This window comes from Podarcis liolepis (genome assembly GCF_965112155.1).
Source record: "Podarcis liolepis genome assembly, chromosome: Z".
Taxonomy (NCBI): domain Eukaryota; kingdom Metazoa; phylum Chordata; class Lepidosauria; order Squamata; family Lacertidae; genus Podarcis; species Podarcis liolepis.
In genome coordinates this window covers 29,784,687-29,809,665 of record NC_139570.1, presented here as the reverse complement: position 1 = coordinate 29,809,665, position 24,979 = coordinate 29,784,687, and the positions used below count along the sequence as shown (strand labels likewise).

At 45.3% G+C, this 24,979-nt stretch overlaps 1 protein-coding gene across 8 annotated transcripts in view; it reads left to right on the top strand.

The window, feature by feature from the left end:
• The window catches only part of AMOT (angiomotin), a 69,736-nt gene that overhangs the window by 6,353 nt on the left and 38,404 nt on the right, over window positions 1-24,979 (top strand). For 4 of the 8 annotated variants that reach the window (XR_014521365.1, XM_083485053.1, XM_083485052.1 and 1 more), the window contains one exon: window positions 22,570-22,747. The gene's annotated coding sequence lies outside the window, so the exon portion shown is untranslated. Of the gene's footprint in view, window positions 1-1,957; window positions 2,557-22,569; window positions 22,748-24,979 lie in introns of those variants that run through there. The other 4 variants (XM_083485051.1, XR_014521366.1, XM_083485054.1 and 1 more) reach the window with 4 other exon arrangements.

The window sequence follows — 24,979 nt, the reverse complement described above, 5'->3', positions numbered from 1 at the left end:
AGGTTTTCATTTGTGTTACATCAACAAGGAGCCCCCCTCCCTCCAGATTCTCACTGTACTTTGCGGTGCGGGATTATTCCCAAACTATTTCGGTTCTTCATGTGTGTTTGTCAAATGCTTTGGTTCTAAGCAACTACCTAAACACTGAATGTGTCATTACTTGCCTCTTCCCTGAGGTGACCCTTTCCCCCCCACACCCCCAATTGTTGATCCTCTGCCCTTTGTTGATTTACCTGCTGAAATGTACCCCAGTTGTGGTTGTTGATGTGTTATATGCACTTTAACATTTTTCTTTATTTAAAACATATCTCAATAAAAAAATAAATTACAGTGGTACCTCGCAAGACGAATGCCTCGCAAGACGAAAAACGTGCAAGACGAAAGAGTTTTCCATTTTTTGAGTCGTTCCACAAGACGAATTTCCCTATGGGCTTGCTTCGCAAGACGAAACGTTTTGCGAGTTCTTGCGAGTTTGTTTCCTTTTTCTTAAAGCCGCTAAGCCGTTAATAGCCGCTAAGCCGCTAATAGCCGTGCTTCGCAAGACGAAAAAACCGCAAGACGAAGAGACTCGTGGAACGGATTAATTTCGTCTTGCGAGGCACCACTGTACCAACAAACATATCAGCCTGGATTCCTAGCCAGTCAGGGATGGGGAACTTGTGGCCCTTTAGATGTTGGTTGGAATTCAACCCTGATCAGCCTCAGCCACCATGATAAATGGTCAGAGACAATGTAATCTAGCCCAGCAACATGTGGTGAGTCAGAGGTTTCCCACCCCAGGATCAGGCAGAGTGAAGTTGAGGGTGAGGGAAAGGTGTGCCTAAGCTAGACAGCTGTCCTTGGGTGGAGAGGGGCAGACCATGCTGAAGTCTGATACAGCTGCCAGGCAAATTGGCTTCTGCATATGGAATGGAAATGGCTGGCAACCTGTCGCTCACCACAGAGCACAATGTCTTCAGCCAGTCCTGGTTTTTTGTTAAGAGCAACATCCAAAACTGTCCCATTGGTACATCTCACTAGACCAGTGGTTCCCAAACCTTTTCAGGCCACTCCTCGCCTTTTGTTCCTTAAACCTTGTTCCCAGTGGCCCTTGCATTATTCAGTTTAACCCTGATGGCTGTGGAGGAAGTAAGTGGTGGAGCATGAAAGGTGCTGAAAAGCAAACTTTTTGAGTTTCTTGTCCATGGTCTCTCCCAGCTTCAGAGGCACCATTACAGTTCTTTGCCAAGGGCTCAAAGGAGCCTAGGTACACCTCTGATTCTAGTATACTTGGGACTGTAGCTCTGGGAGGGGAATTGGCGGGGAGGGTCTTCTAACAACTGTTCAGTGCCCTTCATAAACTCCATCTCTCAGAATTCTTTGGGGGAAGCCATGATGGTTTAAAGTGGCCTCCTAGTGCTTTAAATGTATGGTGGAAATGTGCCCTTTGTTTCATTTGGGGTTGAAAAGGGCACATCATGGGAACTTGACAGGACATGGCAGTGAAGTACTGTGCTGCAAAGTCCTAATTGCAACTCCAATCTTTGCCAGGACTTCACTGTGTGGCCTCGACTGCACTTGGCCACAAGGGGCCTGTCAGTAGGTAATGCTTGCCTACCCGGCAGGGTTGTTTGTAAGAATTGCTGAACTTAATGTGTGTGAATCCGTGCGAGGAAGATGGCTTTGGGTCTTCTGTGTGAGATCCTCTGTGTCCTTGTGGAACTTAACTCTGCGTTAACGCGGGACAAGATCCTGCAGCAAAATCAGGAGCCTTTTGCAAAGCCTACTCCGGAGAGGCGCTGCCTGAGACCGGGCTCTTTTGCAACTCTTTCTGCTGCAGAAGCCAGAGATGACAAAAGAACCGTGTCTCGCCTCCCTCCCTCTCCCGCTTCGTCAATGAGCGCGACTGGCAGGCCGGGCAGCCAACGGAAATCTGCAGCTGGGCCGGCTCGGGCCAGTGAGCAGGCGGCGTGTGGCTTTGGGCAGACCTTCCTGCCTGCCTCTCCTTCCAAGCCTTTGGTTTCCAAAGCGGCTGCTGTTGCTTTAAAGTCTTCGGGAGGAGGGCGCGTCCGGGGCGCGCAAAGGCGATGGAGATGGGGCGCTTGGCAAGGCTGCGGCGGCGCTGAGCGCGCTCTCCCTCCTTGGTTGAGGCTCCGCTAGGCAAGCGAGGGGCTGAGTCTCTCCGCTTCCCGGAGGCACTCCGCTCCCACTGCTCCCCCCCTCCTCCCCTCCCCGGCCATGTTTCCTCGTTAGCGGGCGGAGCGCTGAACGCCTGCGCGCAAGGGGAGAGCGGCGCTCTGGAGTTTGGCACCAGCAGCAGGCAAGCGAATCTTTCTTGCCGCCCCGGGAACGCGGGGATGGGCCGCCTGCACGCTTCTGCCTGTCCTCCGGGCAGCGGCAGCAGCTCCCGCTGAGACTGTGCAGAAGAAGCGCCCCTTTTCCAGCCTTTTCGCACGCGACAAACTGAGTCGTCGGGACGGACGCCCCTACCACCCCACCCTTGCTTTTCTCCAGCGGCAGCGTTTCCGCCCCTTTGGACCTCCGCCTCCGCCTCCTGTGATGCTGGGACGCGCACAGGTTTGGTTTCTTGGGCAATATATATGTTATATATATTAACCCAACTTTTTGAAAACAAAAGTATATAATTCCTGCATGTTGAAGGCAAAAGGCTGGTGAAGGGGTTTTGCAACTGGGAAATCAAGTTCCTTCCAGTATTCCTTCTCTCTCACGGGCCCGTGTGTGTGCCAGGAATGAAAAGTTATGCACTTTTTGTTTCCCTGCGACAGCGACACCCTTAAGACGAAAGTGGCTTCTTTGGCAATTCGTAATTTTACTTAACATGGGGGAAGATATGCAGGAGCTACCTGGTGTGGAACCTGATGGATTTTTAAAGTTTTAGCCCAGTTAGATTTATCAAGTTATTCTCCCAAGTGGGCTTGTCAGTCTTTGCTGCCCAATGACAACAATGACAACTAATACTTTATTTTGCCACTCTTAACTTTTTCTGTATTATTTATTTTATTGCGTTTACACCCCCCACTTATTTATCCAAGGAGCCAAAGGTGGCACACATAATTCATCCCTTCGTCATTTAATTCCCACAACAACCCTAGATTAGACTGAGACTGGCCCCCAGGGGTCAACCCCAATGAGCTTCATGGGCAAGTGGAGATTTGAACCCTGGTCTCTCCCAGGTCATGATCCAAGACACTAACCACTACACCACACTGGCCAATATGTAAACTGAACCACATCATCCTTTGTTGCAATAATATTGGGATGGAAAGTAACATTAGTTAAAGGGGCAACTGGATAGTAGAACTTGAGTGCTGATTTTGAATTTGAATTGTTTATCATTAATTCCTGGCTTCCTCTGTTCCAAATCAGTTCCATCTATAATTAAGCAGAGGGTCCAGTTGTTCTTGCCTCTTATACTTCTTCAGAAACTGCTTTCTGTGCTTTGCTGTCAAGCAAACATAAGTGAGCAGTATGACTTTTCAGTACCTCTTTAATGGGCATTCTTTAAGTGGGTGGAAATAGACCCAAGCATATATTTTGGTAGTGCTATGTGTCAGGTCAGTACTGGAGCAGAGCAACCACATTCCTTGCAATTATGTATTATTTCGTCTTCAGTTTTTCCAGTTCATTTTTGTCAACTGTTTTCAAGTACAGATGAAATTAAAGTACAACTGAACAAATAACCAAACACTTCAGGCTTTTCTCCAGAAACACTGATCTAAAGAGTGCACCAAGCCTAAGAGCATGAAACCACATTCACTTGCAATTAGATGTTTTATTTCTTTTGCTAACAGCACTGATCAGCCACAACTCAATGTTCACCTGAAGTAGCACCAATACATTACTTGGCTGTGTATATAGCACACACGGTGCCTGCATACACCATGCTCAGGCAAAGCATGTCTGCCTTTACGTCCTGTGGTTCCATCTCTTATTGCTCCCAGGCTGTGTCACAGGGCAGAGGAGGAATGCCGTGGAACGGGTGCTCCACCCCTCCAGTTAGCTTCTCAGTTTCCCACGGTGGGGTGTGACACAAGCTGGCTCCTTCCAGTGCTGTGCTCCGGGGATTCTTGGATATGATGGGATTGGAAGGGTCTGGCTGGATGGGCGGGATGGAGGCATGAGCATCCTCATTTGTTTCATGTGGTTTGCGTGCAAATCATTGCGGTTGCAGAATCCAGACTGTTGACCCTTTGCAGAGCCAGTAAACTCCCAGGTCAAGCCTATGTGGTCACTTGCCTCGTCCCATTGATGGTGAAGCAGTGATGGTACCACCTAACTGATACCAGCACTAAGGGTGAAGCATTTTACAACTTAAGTCACTGGTTTCCAAAGTGAGTGGTACTGCCCCCAGGAGGTGGTGGGATTACTTAGGGGGCACTAGGAAGGCACTGGAGGTGTAAATGACTATCAGGCTTTGAAAAGCTGGCATCACTTGTTCAAGTTCATCAGTTTTATCGAATTAGTTAAACTCAATAGTTTTAACTGGATTTTGAATCAATGTGTAATTAGTTGTCACTGTTTGGGATTTCATTGTGTTGCTATCTTCCTTAGTGGCTGCTGTAAACCGCTATTCTGAATAATGCTTTTTATAGGGTAAGGAGCCTTGAGGATGAGCTTATGGAATCAAGGGGGCAGTGGCCCAAATTAATCAATTTTAAACTATGGAAGGTATCCCCAATCAACTGGGAAGCAAAGAAGAAACAAAATGGGTAAAGAGACTGGGTTGTATCTGAAGGCAGCCCTGTTTAGGGAAGTTTTTAATGTTTTTAATGCTTTGGGCTGGGTTGTCATCAATATGCTGATGACACCCAGCTTTATCTGTTGATGGATGGCCGCCCTGACTCGGCCCTGGACACACTGACCAGATGCTTGGAAGCTGTGGCTGGATGGCTGCGTGGGAGCCGGTTGAAGTTAAATCCTTCGAAGACAGAGGTCCTCTGGCTGGGTCAGGATGACATAGGGTTGGGGGGCCAACTCCCATCTCTTGCGGGGACCCAATTAGTGCCAGCGCCTTCTGTCAAGAGCTTGGGTGTAACCTTCGACGCCTCCCTTTCCAGGGAGGCGCAGGTTGCAGCCACAGCAAAGGTGGCATTTTTCTATCTCCGCCGTATTAAGCAGTTGGCCCCTTACCTTTCTCACCCTGATCTGGCCACAGTGATCCATGTGATGGTCATCTCCAGGCTTGCTCATTGTAACTCGCTCTATTCAGGGTTGACCTTGAAGCTGACCCAGAAACTCCAGCGGGTGCAGAATGCCGCGGTGAGGGTCCTTGCTGCAGGATCACATTCACCCAGTGCTTTACCAACTGCACTGGCTCCCGGTGGAGTACAGGGTCAGGATTAAGGTGCTGGTTTTTACCTTTACAGCCCTACACAACCTAGGACCCATGTACCTATGGGACCGCCTCTCCTGGTATGCCCCGCGGAGGACCTTAAGGTCCACAAATGACAACACTTTGGAGGTCCCAAATCGCAAGGTGGTTAGATTGGTATCAACTGGGGCCAGGGCCTTTTCAGTATGGGCCCCGACTTGGTGGAACGCTTTGTCACAAGAGACTAGGGCCTTGCGGGACTTGATATCTTTCCGCAGGGCCTGCAAGACAGAGCTGTTCCGCCTGGCCTTTGGTTTGGACTCAGTCTGACCCTTATGTTTTCCCTCCCCTTACGGTTTTGATCCATGGGCTACTTTTAAAATGAGGCTGCATTTTAAATTGTATTTTAAATTGTCCCCCCCCCCATTATGTTTTTATTGTAATTTTACTGGTGTTAGCAGCCCTGAGCCTGGCTCTGGCCGGGGAGGGTGGGGTATAAATAAATATTATTATTATTATTATTATTATTATTATTATTATTATTATTATGTTTTTAATATTATGTTGAGAGCCACCCAGAGTGGCTGGGGAAGCCTAGCCAGATGGGCAGGGTATAAATATATGATGATGATGATGATGATGATGATGATGATGATGATCAGTTATACTCAAAGTAGACCCATTAAAAATAACAGGCAGGACTAACAAGTGCATTATTTTGGTGGGTTTATTCTGAGTAGAACTTGGTTCGATATAACTCATAATTTTTAATGCAGATATTAAAAAATAGAGAGTGGAAGTATCATTGAGAGAACCATTGTCCCTTTTCTCTCCCAGAGGAGGAAAAACCTTATCAAAAAAAATCATTGCTACAACCTGCTTGTATGATCAAAAGCAAAGTATGTAGGCAGAAATATTTTTACACATGCAGATTTGTGTAAACATTTTTTTTAATGGTGCAAAATTAGCCCTACATAGGCATTGTTAACTGTGTTAAAATCTTCGGTTGGGGAGAGTTCTGCTCCCTGCCCCCAATGTCTCTTCAGCCTCACTTTGATTTTTTCTGATCTTTTGTATTCCACTGAAGTTTACAGCAGGGCTGATACTTCCCTCTCATATCACCCCACATAGGTTAATTTTTAGTGCGGTACGGATAACAGAATGATCTGGTTTGTATATCCTGATAAGCCAAACCATGACTTATTTCGTGTGCAGGCTCCCATAGAGGAGGATGTGGCCTCCCTGCTTTTTTTGCTGCTGTGTTGAATCATAGAATTGGAAGGAGTTAAGCTATGGTTTAGCTTAGTGTGCCACTTAAATCTGGGCTTTTGGTTTAGTTTCCTTAGGTAAAGGTAAAGGTACCCCTGACTGTTAGGTCCATTCGTGGACAACTCTGGGGTTGCACGCTCATCTTGCTCTTTAGGCCAAGAGAGCCGGTTTTTGTCCGCAGACAGCTTCTGGGTCATGTGGCCAGTATGACTAAGCTGCTTCTGGCGAACCAGAGCAGTGTACGGAAACGCCGTTTACCTTCCCACCAGAGCGGTACCTGTTTATCTACTTGCACTTCGTGCTTTTGAACTGCTAGGTTGGCAGGATCATGGACCGAACAACAGGAGCTCACCCTGTCGTGGGGATTCGAACCGCCGACCTTCTGATCGGCAAGCCCTAGGCTCTGTGGTTTAGACCACAGTGCCACCCGCGTGGTGCAACCAAGGCTTATCCTATTGTTTGTGACTCATGGTTTGTTTTGGAGAACTACATCACAAGTCCAAAGTAAGACCACATGCTATGGCAAACCATGGCTTAGCTCAGTGAGGCATAATGGCAGAACAACCAGAAAGGAATGAAGTGACTGCAGTCTCCTCTCCCTGAGTCCATATACTCATGCTAATCTCATGGTTTGACTTGGTGTGGTGTCTGAATATCAAGTGTGTTTATGACCCTTATGTAGCAGCATGGTAGGCCCTGCAAAGGGATTGGTCTGGGCGTAATACATACTAAATTTGTTTCATTTCATAAAATTTACATGCCACTTGATTGTAAACAGCAACAGCAACCCTCAAAGTGGCTGTTGCATCCAAGATATTTGAGAACTGACATTAACATCTCACTCTTGCTTACAAGACTAAAATGAAACTGCATCGGAATGAACAGATCTTATTCCACCTTTGCAGTTCAGTGCAACCCATAAAAGACTTAAACACTGCATGTTCCTGTGAGTTACAAGGCAGGTTGTGCATGAGTTTGACCCATTATTTTTTCTCCCTTCTCTCAGAACAAACAAGTGAAGAACTAGACCAGTGGTTCCCCAACTTCTTTGCACCCCCACCCTGTTGGTTCCATAAACACATCCCCAGAACCCACTACGCAACACATAAAAAGCATTATTCCCCTTGCACAACCCACTAAGGAAGATAATAAATGAAATTCAAAACAATAACCACTAATTGCACTTTAATTCACAATCCTGTTGAAACTGTTTAGTTTAATTAATTCAAGAAAACTGATGAACTTGATCCAGCGATACCAGCTTTTCAAAATCTGATATTCATTTACACCTCTAATGGCCCCCCTTTGGCCCCCTTGCCTCTTAGAGCCCCCTAGGTTATCCTCCCCAGGGGGCAGTGCTACCCACTTTGGAAACCACTGAGCTAGAGTGCTAGGTTTCGTAGTTGCAAAGATCTCTGATTAAGACAGAAATTAGTTCCTCCTGTTCCATGGTTATGCTAGCATGTGACTAATCAGATCTCCAGAACTGGTGCCATCAGTCCAATCTAATCCTAGTTTAAGGACTTGTTAGATTCAAGTGATGGGGAATAGAGAGTTTGACCCTTTAAAAAATGTAGTTTACCCTCAAGAAAAAATTCACGAAGAGAAAATTGCCCTGAGCACACTTCTCTGCCCAGCAGTACGCATGGGAAATCTCTGGCCCTCCAGTTGTGGTTGGGCTCCAACCCCCTTTCTCCTGGGCAGTGCTATGGGATAATGGTTGTTAACTACGACTACCATTATGTTGTTGAACTACATCTGGAGCGATGCATGTTCCCCATCTCTGGCCTGCAGCGAGGCTTGAAGGGTGTGTTTGTGTCTACTGTAACATTGAAGTCTGCCAACTGGAGCCAGATGTAATATGGTGACTCAAAAGGTAGAACTAATTGCTTCTTGGCCTGCCTGATCCGCACGCTGGGATGACCTGTATATTTCAAGTACTGTACAACATTTTAATTACTACTTATTTGAATGTAGGAACATAACAAGAGCCCTGCTGGATCAGGCCAGTTGCCCATCTAGTCTACCATCCTGTCCCCGCAGTGCCCAACCAGATGCCCATGGGATACCTGCAAACAGGACCTGAGCACAAGAGCACTGTCTCCTCTCCTGTGGTGTCCAGCAACTGGCATTCAGAAGCATTGCTGCCCCCAACTGTGGAGGCAGAGCAGAGCCATCCAGGCTGGTAGCCGTCAGTAGTCCTCTCCTCCATGTATTTATCTAATCCTCTTTTAAAGCCATCCCAAGTTGGTGGCCATCACTGCCTCTGGTGGGAGTGAGTTCCCTAACTATGCACTGCATGAAGAAGAACTTCCTCTTATTTTTTCTAAATCTTCCAATATTCAGTTTCATTGGAGGTCCGTGAGCTCTAGATTAAGATTGAGAGAGGACTGGGATCCCAATCTCCCAGGTCTTAGTCCAACACTCTGAATCACTACACCACATTGGCTCTCTCTATATGCATAACTACTTGATCCTGATAAGAACAGGAGTGCATACCCAGGTCATATTAGTACTCCTCCTAGACTCAGGAGACTGGGAGGTGTCAACTGGTGAAACATCCCAGGGCAAGCAGGTCAACTCCCAGTATTTGATAGTGCTGGGATGGGCATGTCAAGAGAGTAGGGCCGGGCGATATATCGTCCAAAACTGGTATGAAGTCCATATTGTGACATCAGTTTCATAATTTTTGACTTGGCAATCGTGATACAGGAAAAACCGTGAAGCCAGTCAATGCCTCAACAAGCTCCATCCTTACTTCAGACATCGTGATGTATCAGTGTATTGCAATGTATAGCTGGTGATATATCACAGTGTTGAAAACCGGATATCGCCCAGCCCTATCGGAAAGAGGGAGGTGGGGATGGAGCGGGAGGAGGAACTCCCAGCTCCCATTGTGCAGATGGAGGAAGCTAGACAGCATCTGCAGTGTCCTGACTCAGTCAGTCCCTTTTGAGAGTTTAGTCTTACTGCCATGCCTCTTCTTAGGTGAGGTAATTCGGGGGTAGTTTTATTAATACAGTGGTACATCGGTTTTCGAACAGCTTAGTTCACGAACAACTTGGAGCCCGAACGCTGCAAAACCGGAAGTAGGTGTTCCAGTTTTCGAGCTTTTTTCGGAAGCTGAACATGCTCCGTTTTGAGTCTCCCTGTTGCGCTGCTATTTTGGATCCCCCCATTGTAATTCAAGCCTTCCGTTTCCGTGATTTCCTGTTGCGCTGCTAATTTGTGCCCCCTCCCATTGTAATTCAAGTTCCATTCCCAATTGCAGTGTTCTGTGGTGATATTTGGAGGTTATATTTCGTGCTTTTGTTTTTGCTATTTATTTTGCATTTTTTTGTTCTGAGGCTTTTTCAGTTAATCTGTTTTTGGGACTGCGTGGATCCCAGTTCAGCAATTGATTGATTGATTGATTGTGTGACTGCGGAAATTGTTAAAATCATAGAATCATAGAATCATAGAGTTGGAATAAACCACAAGGGCCATCAAGTCCAACCCCCTGCCAAGCAGGAAACACCATCAGAGCACTCCTGACATATGGTTGTCAAGCCTCTGCTTAAAGACCTCCAAAGTAGGAGACTCCACCACACTCCTTGGCAGCAAATTCCACTGTCGAACAGCTCTTACTGTCAGGAAGTTCTTCCTAATGTTTAGGTGGCATCTTCTTTCTTGTAGTTTGGATCCATTGCTCCGTGTCCGCTTCTCTGGAGCAGCAGAAAACAACCTTTCTCCCTCCTCTATATGACATCCTTTTATATATTTGAACATGGCTATCATATCACCCCTTAACCTCCTCTTCTCCAGGCTAAACATGCCCAGCTTCCTTAGCCGTTCCTCATAAGGCATCGTTTCCAGGCCTTTGACCATTTTGGTTGCCCTCCTCTGGACACGTTCCAGTTTGTCAGTGTCCTTCTTGAACTGTGGTGCCCAGAACTGGACACAGTACTCCAGGTGAGGTCTGACCAGAGCAGAATACAGTGGCACTATTACTTCCCTTGATCTAGATGCTATACTCCTATTGATGCAGCCCAGAATTGCATTGGCTTTTTTAGCTGCCACGTTACACTGTTGGCTCATGTCAAGTTTGTGGTCAACCAAGACTCCTAGATCCTTTTCACATGTACTGCTCTCAAGCCAGGTGTCCCCTATCTTGTATTTGTGCCTCTCATTTTTTTTGCCCAAGTGCAATACTTTACATTTCTCCCTGTTAAAGTTCATCTTGTTTGTTTTGGCCCAGTTCTCTAATCTGTCAAGGTCGTTTTGAAGTGTGATCCTGTCCTCTGGGGTGTTAGCCACCCCTCCCAGTTTGGCGTCATCTGCAAATTTGATCAGGATGCCCTTGAGTCCATCATCCAAGTCGTTGATAAAGATGTTGAATAAGACCAGGCCCAAGACAGAACCCTGTGGCACCCCACTAGTCACTCTTCTCCAGGATGAAGAGGAACCATTGATGAGCACCCTTTGGGTTCGGTCAGTCAGCCAGTTACAAATCCACTGAGTGGTAGCATAGTCAAGACCGCATTTTACCAGCTTCTTTACAAGAATATCATGGGGCACCTTGTCGAATGCCTTGCTGAAATCAAGGTAGGCTACATCCACTGCGTTCCCTTCATCTACCAGGCTTGTAATTCTGTCAAAAAACGAGATCAGGTTAGTCTGACATGACTTATTTTTCAGAAATCCATGCTGACTGTTGGTGATCACAGCATTCCTTTCTAGGTGCTCACAGACTGTTTGCTTAATGATCTGCTCCAGAATCTTCCCTGGTATTGATGTCAGACTGACTGGGCGATAATTATTTGGGTCCTCTCTTTTCCCCTTTTTGAAAATAGGGACAACATTTGCCCTCCTCCAGTCTGCTGGGACTTCGCCTGTTCTCCAGGAATTCTCAAAGATGACTGCCAGTGGTTCTGAGATCACCTCTGCCAGTTCTTTTAATACTCTTGGATGCAGTTCATCTGGCCCTGGAGACTTGAATACATCTAAACTAGCGAAGTATTCTTGTACTATCGCCTTAGTTATTCTGGGCTGTGTTTCCTCTGCTGAATCATTTGCTCCAAATTCTTCAGGTCGGGCATTGTTTTCTTTATCGGAGAAGACTGAGGCAAAGAAGGCATTGAGGAGTTCAGCCCTTTCTGTGTCCCCTGTTTGCATTTCACCATCTTCTCCTCTGAGTGACCCCACTGTTTCTTTGTTCTTCCTTTTGCTACGGACATACCCATAAAAGCCTTTTTTGTTGCTTTTAACCTCTCTAGCAAGCCTGAGTTCATTCTGTGCTTTAGCTTTTCTGACTTTGTGTCTACATGTGCTGGCTATTTGTTTGAATTCCTCTTTGGTGGTTTCCCCCCTTTTCCATTTTTTGTACACATCCTTTTTTAATCTTAACTCAGTTAAAAGTTCTTTAGATAGCCACCCTGGCTTCTTTAGGCACCTTCCATGTTTCCGTCTCATTGGTATTGCCTGACGTTGTGCTTTTACTATCTCCCTCTTAACAAACTCCCAGCCATCATGAACTCCCTTTCCTTTTAGTATTACTGTCCATGGGATCTCACCCAGCACTTCCCTAAGTTTTATGAAGTTGGCTTTCTTAAAGTCAAGAAATTGTGTCCTAGCATGCTTGGCTGCTCCTTTCCGCTGTATAGTAAACTTCAGAAGAGCATGATCACTCACGCCTAATGATCCTTCCACTTCTACCCCACTAACCAGGTCATCAACACTGGTTAGGACCAGATCTAAAATGGCTGTTCCTCTTGTTGCTTCTCCCACTTTCTGGCCCTCCAGACTGGAGGAGGGCAAATGTTGTCCCTATTTTCAAAACAGGGTGTGTATCCTGCTTTTCAGTTCTACAACTTCACGGTGGTATAAGCGCTGAGTAAAAAGTAGGTCACAAATATAAATTTGAAAATTGAGAGTTCTGTGACCAAATCCAGCAGAGTCATCAAAGAATCCATTCACCACATTAGGGCCAACCTAAATGCCACCCTGTGCTAATAGTGGCTGAGAACTTGTGTCCCCTGTTCAAACCTTGCCTTTGCCGTCCACTCATTGGGGGCCTTAGTTAAGACTAGGCTCCTGCCCTGTCTTTGACTCACCTGACAGAGCAGCCGTGTGTCTTACTTTACAGAGGTCAGTTCTCTACAAACATTTTGTGTGTGTCTGGCAAGGCTATCCACTGCGAATCCAGTTTAAAGATCCCCAAAAGGAGAGATCAGGGAGGCCTGATCCCTAGTTTGCAGCTGGGCATCAGGCTGAGTAAGCAACACAGGTCACCTGTTCACAGCAGCGCTAAGGTGTGTTGCTGTTCAGATCATAGCTATTATTACAAAAATTGTGGGGTTTTTTTGTAATTAGCACATGTAAATTTTATGTAAATCTGCACCCTCTTCTCTTTTTCCCTTTTTGGCAATGTACAAAGGGCCACCCTATCAGCAGGTCATCTACAATAATTATAATATTGGTCTCCCTTACAGAGCAGTTGTCAGGATTAGTGAGATAATATACTGCGAAGCACTTCGGCCATAATAAAAGGGCTTTCAGTGCTAAGCACAATTATCATCTCAGCTGGCATTTCTGCAAAAGTATATTACAGTGGCTGGGACAGGGGAGAGGGGGCATGGATAGGTGGATAAATTTGTGCGCTTATCTAATCTCTGTGCGCACTGCAGCTTGACATTTTTGATCCTTGTTAAAAACGATATGCTAAAAAATGCCCCCCCCCCCTTAATGCAGATGACATTGATTTGAGCAGTAGGCAAACTCACATTGTGATCTCATGTGGTTTTCATTAACTGGGACCCCAGAGCAGAAAGAGAGGCCTGGGCTAAATAAGCGGAGGAATGGCAAAAACCACTCAAATAAATGAAGATGACGTTGAAGCATTCTTGGGATATTTGTGGGATGGGGCTTCTAACAACAGAGAGGAAAGAGCAGGACCCGGATCGCTAAGGAGCAAAGCAAAAGGAATGGAGCTGAACTATAACTCCTAAATTCCTGCTTGTGTTGGGTCACTGGCTCTTGCGATAGGAGTAGAACTGTACTGGGTAGGCTTTTGGGCCTGCCTAGCACTTTCACAATGGGTGTGTAAATATTATCTAGGTTTCCCAAGTGGGCAGCGCTGCCCACTGGGGCATAGGGGTCAACCTTCCCTTTTTTTGCGGGAAATTCCCTTATTCCAGCACCGTTTCCCGCTGCTATCCCGGATTGTTAGATATCCCGTAGACTGACCCCGGAACAGGTGAGGCTGCTGATCCCTTATTTTCAAATCTGAAAGTTGACATCCATGCACTGGGGAGGCAGTGGGATTACGAAGGCGGGGGCACTAAGAGGCAAGGGTGTGGCAGGGGGGGTCCCTGGAGGTGTTAATGACTACCAGAAGTTCATCCGTTTTGTTGAATTAATTTAACAGAATAGTTTTAATTGCATTTTGAATTAAGGTGCAATTCATTGTCTCGGTTTTGAATTTTATTCCTTAGTGGGTCGCTTAGTGAGAACTGCTATTATGAATAATAGGGCAGAGGACACTGGGGGCGAGTTTATGAAACTGAGTGGGTGGTTGCCTGAAAAGCTTTGGGAACCACCAGGAATCTTTTGCCCAACATGGGGCTCGAACCCATGGCCCAGAGATGAATGGTCTCATGCTCTAGAGAGAGTGAGCTATCTCAAGTCCACTTGGGGTTTCCTGGCTTGGAAAGAGCTTTTAAGCTCTCTGCCTTGCTTGTTGGGCAAGGCCCACTTAGCACACAGGGTCTAGGAGTGCTGGGGAATCTCTCTCTTCCCATCACATGCTAGCCACAGGGGTGGCTCAAATAGTTTGGGTATACATGAATTTCGTGTATATGCAGAACTCTTGGAATTGAATTCCCCACATCACATGCGATCATACTGTGTTTGGTTCACTTTGGAGAATTTGGCCCAGCAAATTATTATTATTAGATTATTATTTTTATTTCTGTCTGAATGTGTTCTGGTGTTCCAGTTTTGAACTTCAATTGATCACATGGGCTGCGGTTACAGCTTAAACTCCTTTCTTAAAATGGCAAGTGGTTGCTGAAAATGAGCTTTTGCCTTGCATCACCGGGTCATAGGAGCAATTTCCATTATGCCTTTCGCCTGTACGACTCCGTTGCCTTAGGAGCTGGGAAGCTGAGCTCATGCTAAGAATATGTGTATGTCTCCCGCAGTCTCACTTCTTGTTTCTAATTAACAGGAGGTGGTGGTGAGGGTGACTCTCACTCTCTGGAATGAGGATGTGTAATACTGGCCCTTGTCCATGCACCTGCTTGGTGCCACACCTTTGTGATCACCTGAGACACAGTTGGTAGGCAACTGGGATAGGGGTAGCTAAAGCAGCATAATTGTCAATGCGGCCCATTTCTTTGTCACTGTATTTACTTAATTGGGACCAATTGTGTACACTTCAGTATAATTGACTTTTAACTCTAGTTATACAGAAAGCTGAAAAGTCGTTGTTTTGTAAACATTCTTCTTAGCCAAGCTTTCCATTCCATGCCTTCCTCCTGGTCATTTCACTCTCCTGTCAACATGCTCCTATTTTTTCTGCTCTACCTCAAGGGTCTTAGTTACTTGAAGAAACCCCTAAGAGTTCCACAGGCTCTGAGTTGGGTCCTTTAGGATTTCTGTCCCCTCTGCTTTTGATCTCTGTGTTTGCTTATGGGAATTTTTAGTTCTGGGCAGAAGCCACCTTTTGAAGTTTTCATTATGTGCTGCACAGCCTGATGACAGTGATGCCTCAGGCTGAACAGGACACTGAGCATTTGTCCTTTTTGCCCAGCCCTTTTCTAATGGATTCACTTTCACAACTCTTCCCCATTTTACTAAAGGGGGGTTCTTTCAGGAATAGCTTTGAGTGTGGTGTACACTCAGAGGTTTACTGCTGGGTTGAGGGCAGAGAAATGCTTCTGATTCTCAGAGACTTCTCATAAGACTGTCAACACAGTTTTCTTCCTGTTGCAATTCAGGTGGATGCTTGTGTGGTGCCTGCATTTTTCAAACATAATGAGAGCCTTCTGAGAATAGTATGAACCTTCTACTGTGAAATAATAGTCTACTAGCCCAAGCCTTTGAGCCCTCTAGTTTTATTTATTGTGGCTAACATTGGATTACTCATAGGGGCAGGCCTGCCCTGGTGCCCTCCCCGCAAAAGGAGGTGAACTTGTTCTTTCCAATTAGGAATATTTCCCTATTAATTTCTTGGCTGGGCTCTCTTTCCAGGGCAAGTTATTGCAGGTTACACCAAATCTTGTGGCCCACTTTTCTTAGTTTTGCAAGCAGAGGAGAAGCACTTGTATGTGCCTGTTACTGTTTCAGTTGCTGCTGACAATCTGACAAATACTGTCTTTTTCGCTCTATAAGACACACTTTTTCCCTCCTAAATAGTAAGGGGAAATGTGTGTGCGTCTTATGGAGTGAATGCAGGCTGCGCAGCTATCCCAGAAGCCAGAACAGCAAGAGGGATTGCTGCACAGCGCTCCCTCACGCGGTTCTGGGTTCTTGGGATAGCTGTGTGAAGCCTCCTCAGGGCAGTGGGAGCCTTCATCCCGCTGCCCTGAGGAGGCTTTGCACGGCTATCCCAAGAACCCAGAACAGCGAGAGGGAGGTTCTAGCTTCTGACTTAGCCCCTCAGTCCCTTCCCCCGTCTCCTGGAAAAGCCCCCGAGCCGCGCTCCCTTTAAAGAGCCACATGGAGTTCTTGGGGGCTTTTCCCCGAGGAGTGAGAAGGGCAGCCAGTCAGTGATGGGCTGCCCTTCTCCCTCCTCGGGGAAAAGCCTGCAAGCGCCGCACACACGCTCCACGTGGCTTGTGAAAGGGAGCAGAGCCTGGGATGCATACAGGCTCTGCTCAGTGCTTCTTTTAAAGAATATATTTTTTCTTGCATTCCCCCTCTAAAAACTAGGTGCGTTTTATGGTCAAGTGCATCTTATGGAGCGAAAAATCCAGTAGCTTGCAGCACTCTCTGGAAGTAGTATGTGGCATAATTTGCAAGTACTTGATCCCCCACGTGATCACTTACATCTTGCTTATTTCATTCCATATTTTTCAAGTGGCCTTTTTGACATTTGAAGTGTGCAGTGCATGGAATTAGGATAATTGAAGCGATTGCAGGATGAGTTTGTAGCCCTCTCCAGAGACTGCCCCCCAGGCACTGTGCTCCATTAACAACACCTTTGCTTCAAAAACATGAACCCATTCCTCAAATGCCCTTGATACTCTTCCAGTCCCATAGCAATGGATCATGTCTTCTGGTTTCCATTCCCTAGCTCTGGTTGACGTGACCATCAGACACTCTCTCCCTGGTGATGAGGCACCACTGCAGGTCTAAGCAGGGTGAGATGCCTACAGGGTCTCTGATGTGAGGTGAAAGTGCTGTGGCCTGCTTCTTGAGGGCCCCAGCCAGGAAATAACCATGCAAAATGGAGGAAATGAGGTGATGATATATATAGGAAGGAGAAATAAACGAAAACACTACATCAGTAAAATGAACAGGTGAGCAAAAATAAGTAAATAAGAATGAAAGAGTAGGATGGTGAATAAAATGGAGGAGAGATAAGATCAGGTTGGGGACTACAAGCTTGTGTGAGGCATGACTTTTTAAGCATGTGGGTCATTACACTAAGGAGTACCTTGGACTGATGCAGGCAGGTAAAATTGTGCTGTTGCTGTCGATCGATTGAATATTGCTGGAATTTAGGCTTGCAGAGAATGGTGATGACTTTGGAGGTAATTGATTTTGAACTTGGTCATACAATCAGGAACCAGTCTTTGTCATCTTAATCATCCCAGTCAGCATGAGAGTGGAATTCCTGGGCATTGTGGCTTATTCGTAAATATTCATTGATTCCACCCATTGAAGTAATCTCCTCTACCACCACCCCTTAAATAGATTTTTAAGATTGAAAACTAGGATCTGTGGAATGTTTTTGGTGACCAAAGTGTACTCTGGAGAACAGAGAAGTGCGTGTCTGTCTGTTTAAAACAACAGCATGTGGAACAAGTAAATGGGATTATCCAGTTGACACTGAGAGAATATGGCAGCGAAGAGTCAGGAATAGACTTTCACATTGTCTAATACAAATAAAACCCCTCTTTCTTTCTAATAAAAAAAAAAGATTTGGGCTGCTTACAGCTTGGCAGAAGCAATTAACAAGTAAGACTTAGGAGCCTTCACTTTAGGATTTGTGGTACCTCAGCAGGCTAGGGGGAGAAAGGTTGGAAAGGTGGAGTCAGATTACTTTGTCACAGCTGCATTCCTCTATTCAGGTACCCCATCTGGCCTGTGTGTGTGTTTCTTTGAAGGTGACTGCATAGAATCCCCACTGCAAAACAGTCTCCTTGCCGAGGTGAACAGCCTGCTCTGACTTGGATACCATAGTTGGTGCTCAGCCTGGGAATGTAACATTGGATGCAGTCATGGGCATGGTAACACGCATGCCTTTGTTCACATCAACCAATTGCACCTTCTGTGCATTTAACACGCATTCAACCTACACAGTTTCAGAAACATGCGTGCTGGATGGAATTGCACAAAGTGGACAGCTTAAAAGCCGTTTTTGCACCAGGTCTGCTTGGGCTCACCCTGTGTGAAAAGAAGTTTTAAGCTCTTTGCACTACTTTCTGGGCAAGTTCTGCTCAGTGTGCTAGCTCTGGGAATACAGAGAGCTATCTCTCCCCTCCCAAACTAGGCATCGGGGCAGCTCCAGGGGTTTGGGTATATGCAATTTTCATGTATACACAGAACCCTATGAACTGACACCCTGTGTGAGATTCAGTCAAACTGTAGTTTAAGTCAGGCTACCTTTGGAAACTTCAAGGAGTTTGCTGATTACAGCCAGTTTTGAGGAGCTTGTGTCTCGCTACCTGCCACAGCTACACTGATTCCCAGTCTGTTTTCAGGCCAAAATCCGAAATGGGGGCTATGACCTTTTGAATCATTAATGACTAGGGACCAGGGTTCTTCAAGAACTCTCTTTCCCCTGATGAACTTGTCCTTAAGATTTTCTGGAAAGGCTGCCCTTTGCATCCCACCAGCATCTGAGCAGTGTGTCTGTTTGGGATGTGGGCTCTCTGTGGCCATTCCAAGCCCGTGGAACTGTCTTCCTAGTGCAGTGATGGCAAACCTTTTAGAGACCAAGTGCCCAAACTGCAACTCCAAACCCACTTATTTATCGCAAAGTGCCAACACGGCAATTTAACCTGTATATCTCATTTTCCCCCCTGTGTGTTTCATGTTTCTTCTTTATGACTGCTGTTGTAATAAATAATCCTTCATAAAAGTTATTGCATTACATTCTTCATTAAATTTTCTTTCCATTGATATATAATTTTATGGTATAACTCAGTGCTATTTTTCTAAAAAAATGTTTAGGGGTACTCCCATATTGACTCAATAAAATCACCACTGGGGGGAAAATAAATACAGTTCAAATTGGGAAAAATAAATACAGTTCAAATTGGGAAAAATAAATACAGTGGTACCTCAGTTTTTGAACAGCTTAGTTCTCAAACTACTTGGAACCTGAGCACTTCAAACCCGGAAATGCGTGTTCCGGTTTTGGAACGTTTTTCGGAAGCCGAACGTGCTCTGTTCTGAGTATAACTTCCATTTTGAGTGCCACACTTAATTTTCCTGGTGAGTGAAGGCAGGCCGGGCAGCAAGCAAGCAGGCACCTGCCACCCACCAGCACTGTGTCCCTCCACTGCCGCTGCCACAACAGCAACCACCCCCTCCTCCAGCTCTGGCGGCCCCAGCGCTGAGTGAGGGAAGGCTGGTTCAGCCCTGCTGGGGCAACTGCGCGCGTCCCCACAGAGAGGGCTATGAGTGCCCTCTCTGGCATGCGTGTCATAGGTTCGCCACCACTCTCCTAGTGGGTTCTGCCTGGCCCTCCTTTCTTGTGGTCCTCTGTTGCAAGAGGAGGACTTTTCTTTTACAGCAGATATTTGACCAGCTGCTCTGTTAAGGTTTTAGTCTTTGTATTGCAGTCTGAATCTGTCCCCCGCCCCTGTTTCCCTTGTATTTCCCTTCACTGCTTGTTATTTTAACTATGTTTGTGTTGTGAGTGGCTTTGGGCATTTTTTTTTTAAATGGACAGCTGAAGTAAGAATGGTTTTAGTAAGCTCCTTGTAAAACATGCCAGAAAGGTTCTGCTTTTCTGTTGTTCTAAGACTTGGATTTACCTTTGCTGGAATGTTTGTTGGCAGATGTGCTTAGGAAGCCTTTTCCCGGCAGTTGGGCTGGCTGCGGCTGATGGGAATTGCAGTCCAAAACATCTGGGGGGTGGGGCAGCAGAGTGCCAAACACTGGTACATCCCTCTGAAATCTAGCAGGAGGAGATTTGTTTTAGGAAAATAAGAAGAACCTTCGGGTTCAAGGCAGTGTCCCATCTACAGCATCCTTCTCTCACAGTGGCCAACCAAATGCTCCAATGGGAAGCCCACAAGCAAGATTTGAGTGCAAGAGCCCTCTCCCCTCCTGTGGTTTCTGGCAACTGGTATTCAGAAACATTACTGCCCCCATCTGTGGAGGAAGAGCACAGCCATCATGGCTAGTAGCCACCCACAGCCCTCTCCTCCATGAATTTGTCTTCTACCGAATTTCTCATGGCATGCATAATTTCATAAACTTCTGTCATGTCGCTTCTTATTTAACCAATTTAAATTTGATTATCTTCTTGGGTTTAGCCACAGAATCCATACAATCAGTGGCTCAATAGAGATTCTCTGTGTGTTTAATCACAAATAAAGACTTGAACTTGGGTGAAATAATAATTGTTATTGCAATATCTACTTTTTATATCTGCTTTTAAAAAACATTCCAAGATGTTATTTGGCACCCTCCCTCAGTTCCTCCGCCAACTCATCTTGCTTTATAGCATATCTATAGTTCAGAGTTCCATCATTATTCAGAACAGTTTCTGTAAAGTCTTAAATGAGCCAGGCATTTGCATATTCTGGTGGTGCTGAGTGACTGTCTCCCTCAATATTTGAATAAGAAATAAAACAATGACATACTGTCATTCAACCTATGTCCTTTAGTTACTGATTTTGTTCCTCACAATTTGCTGGAATGTAGAGAAGGGGTGTCCAACTCAAATGGGTTATGCAACCAAATTACACCCACCCACCCCACCCCATCCCACACACACACAGAGAGAGAGAGTTTTGTAATAAATCCTTGATCAATTTTGGCAGAAGAGTAGGGTGTTAGGAGGACTGGTGAATTAAAGCACCTCTCCTCCACTCAGCCCCCCGAATACCAGCTCTTCCTCCAAAGACCAAATGCATACAAACAGCATGCTCCAAAATCCTTTCACGTTGCAGAAACAGCTGCTGTTATCACATGCTTGCATACACACATGGATGCACTCCTGCCAGCCAAAACAACCCCTGTTGCACAAGGCTCGGCTGCCTGTTCCCATAGCTTTCATTTTTGGTTGCAAGTGACAAATACATAAGAACAGAGGGAGAGCCTGTGGGATCAGACCAATGGCCCATCTAGCCCAGAGACCTCTTCTCACAGTGGTCAACTAAATGCCCCAATGAGAAGTCCACAATCAGGATCTGAGGATAAGAGCACTCTCTGCTGGCTTCCGTAATTATGTAAGAAGAGCCCTTGCTGAATCAGTGGCCCATCTAGTCCAGCATCCTCTTCTCACATGGCCACCCAGATGCCTTGCGGGATCCGCTCTAGCAGGACCTGAGTCATTGGTGACACTCTGTTCTTTCTGCTGGACTGCTAATAATTTAAGTGCAATGGAGAGAGGCTAATGCAGTTATCATTGGGAGACCAGCCCCCTTGCCCTACAGATAACGTGCCTCTCTAGCATTGAAGTCAGCTCTTTTATTGTCTGGGGTGCTATGGGCCACTGGGGGAGGGGTCCGGAAAGGCTCTTGTGCGTTACAGTGGACACTCGGGTTGCGAACGTGATCCGTGTGGGATGCACATTCGCAACCCGCAGTGTTTGCAACCCATGCCTGCGCGCGCACGGGCTGCGATTTGGCACTTCTGCGCATGCGCAAAGCGCAATTTAGCTCTTCTGTTCATGCGCGACCACCGAAACCTGGAAGTAACCCATTCCGGTACTTCCAGGTTTCGGCGGTCCGTAACCCCCAAAAAACGCAACCTGAAGTGTCTGTATTTGTGTCAGCACTGACACTGGCAGCATTCATCTTACTTAGATTGTAATTTTAACTGATTCTGATCTGCTCAGTTTTATTTCCCTTAGGGTCGGAACTTAAGAAGAAAATGTGCTTCTTTACCTAGAAATAGGTGCTCTTTACTGCACTTCCTTTTGCTTAAAATAATATCTTTTTAATGCAGCATTTTAATCAAGCATGTCAGAACTGGATGCAGTGTTGCCAAATGCCCCAGATGAAAGTAGGAATGTTTCCTTAAAAAAAATCCCAACAATTCTTAACTTTATTTTTCAGTTTCTAAAAGTACACGTAACAAACATAAATATGTTATCCCTAACCCCCAATAAACATTCCATGCATATACCATGTAAGTAATGCAGCCAAACATGAAATTTTAAAATAGTTTAGAGTGGATCACATCAGTTAAATGTCTCCGTTGTCTAGAGCGATGATAATGCCAAGGTTGCAGGTTCGATCCCTGTAAGGGACAGCTACATATACCTGCATTGCAGGGGGTTGGACTAGATGATCCTCAGGGTCCCTTCCAACTCTACAATTCTACTCTCTGTCTTAACAGATTTGCCCAGAGGAAGCTGTGGGCAGCTGTGGGTGGGGGGCAGCACTGCCCTTTCCAGCACACTGAATATACATGGGCCAGTGGCCATACAGTTTCAAAATCACCGTTGGCCTTTGTGTTCCTGAGCACGCTAAGATGCTTCATTCATTTCTCTATAAGGGCTGTGTTGCATAGCCTATCTCACCATGCCTCCAGAGTTAAGTTAGTAGCTGTTTTCTAATACTGTCTTATTTAATCAGTTTCCACCATTTCTTGTTTTTCAGAATTTTCTAAAGTGTCAAGGAATTGCCAAGCTAACCCAAATTTCAAGGGACCCAAAAATACGCTGCCACTCTTGACTAAGGAAGAAAAGAGGGACTATCGTCATCTCTCATACCAGAACTCCCACTTCATGCTGCAAGAGCCAAGGCTGGAGTCGCCAATTTAAGTTTGTTTTCTAAGGTACATCAAAGGCCTCCACAATCTTTTCCAAGCAAGAAGATAACTGTGGGCAGCTTTCATGTGGCTGTATAAATCTCTGTTGGAAAATGCTTGTATCTTTGCCAACCGCGGTAAGATAGGTTTGACCACAGGCAGAAGGAGCAGGGGTGAGCCAGGAGCTCTTCACTGCCCTCCCTTACCGGGTTTCAGAGTGAGCTTTTAAAATGCAGTGTCTTGGCATTCTTTTTTACGTATCGCAAAAGTTTATTGCAGTGACACATTTTTAATATCACATTTTTCATAGCATTGTTAATTGGACCCCACAAACATAAACAGGATTCAGCTTTAGGAATTGGTGCCGACCACAAGTTATTTGAATAATTAATATTTATAAATACTGGTGTGGGGGTATGTGTTTAACATATTGTTCTAGATTAATATGAAACACTACTTGATATGACAACAATATTTTATGTATTACTTGTGCTAAAGCCATAAACCAATTATAAGAAGGTAGCACCATTATCATTACAGTAGTGTGTAATACTAATTTATTTGCTAAATGGACTGTGCAATTTGTTTTCTAATATTCCCACTAGCAACAGATCCAGGAGTTGGTTCTTAAAATATTTTCAGGAGCAGTCACAAATGGATGGATCCTCATCAAATTACACACATTCAGCCTATTCATTTTTTACAATATTGTTTTGAAATCTTTCCTAAAATATCCCAGCAGTGTTTTGGCTTTCTTGTGATGATGGTGGCACAGTCCTGTTTGATAAAATTTGTATGGAGGTCAATCCATGAGGTCTCTCAATTATCCCTCTATATATGAAAGATCCAAGGATACTTTGCTGGAGAAGCTAGAGAATGTGATAAACCTACACATGGTTTTAGACAGCTAAGTCGCAGTTGAACTCAGTGACAGAGGCATATCGAGGGTTGTTTGCACCCTTGGCAAGAGGCTGTATCGTTCTCCGCAACCCAAAAACCCCCACATCTCCCATGTTTGATCTCACCACTTAGTGAACATACAATTAAGCTGTAATTATCACTGGCCGTATTTTTTGCATCTCATTCCCATTCAGCTACCATCTTATAAATTTCTCCTTTGTATGCCTTGGGAGGGGAGGGGAGAGAAGATGAATATTTCAACCCATGCCTTCTGGAAATGTGATATTCAGGAGTAACGACAACAGGATTGAGGTTTTATGCCCTTTTCTAAATTTTTCCAGCATTATGATATCCTTTAAGAGATGTGGTGACCAGAATTATAAACAGTATTTCTAGAGCAGTTGCTCCATAGACTTGTATAAAGCTGTTATGATATTGCCAGTTCTGTTTTCAGTCCTTTTCAAAATGATCCCTAAACTTTAATCCCCCCCCTTTTTTTTACCGCTGCCACAACTGGATCAACATCTTAATTGATCCATCCACTATGACCATAAGATCTCGTTCTTGGTCAGTCACCACCAGCTCAGACCTCAATAACATATGTAATGTTAGAATCAGCAGGCATCACTTTACACTTGTGATTTAAATTCTCATTCACCCAGTTTGGAGAGATCCTTTTGGTCGCCTCATAGCCTCTTTTAGTTCAACAACAACAACAACAACCCTGTACAACTTAGTGTCATCAGCAAAATTTGCTGGACTAGATGATCCCATAGCTGTCAACTCTTCCCTTTTTTTAAGGGAAATCCTATTCAGAATAAGGGAATTTCCCTTTAAAAAGGGGAAACATTGACAGTTATGGATGATCCTCAGGGTCCCTTCCAACTCTATGATTCTGTGATCTCCAGAAAGGACTAGAAAGATGCTGTGTCTCATGCTGCAAACCTAGGTTCAAAAAGCAGACAACATGCATCCAGTAAATCTAACTCACTATCACAGATGGGTAGGACCGGAACGATTAATTAAACCAGAATGGTTTTCTTATCTATTTCAAGATAGAAGAATATTTATCCTACTTTCACTCCCCGCTCCATACCAAACACACCATCAGATACACAAAATAAAACTTCAGAATGGGTAGGTACACAGAAAGGATAAAGGTAAAGGTAAATGACTCCTGGACAGTTAAGTCCAGTCAAAGGCGACTATTAGATCAGGAAGGGAAACCCAAAGGAAATCTTCCTTTTTCGCCATAATTTCCAGTCTTCTCTCCCCAGCCCCGCATTCCTAGAAAAAAAAGAGATGCAGCAGAACCCAAATAAAGGGGGGGGGGGCATTATTCTGCAGGGAAGCCAGCAA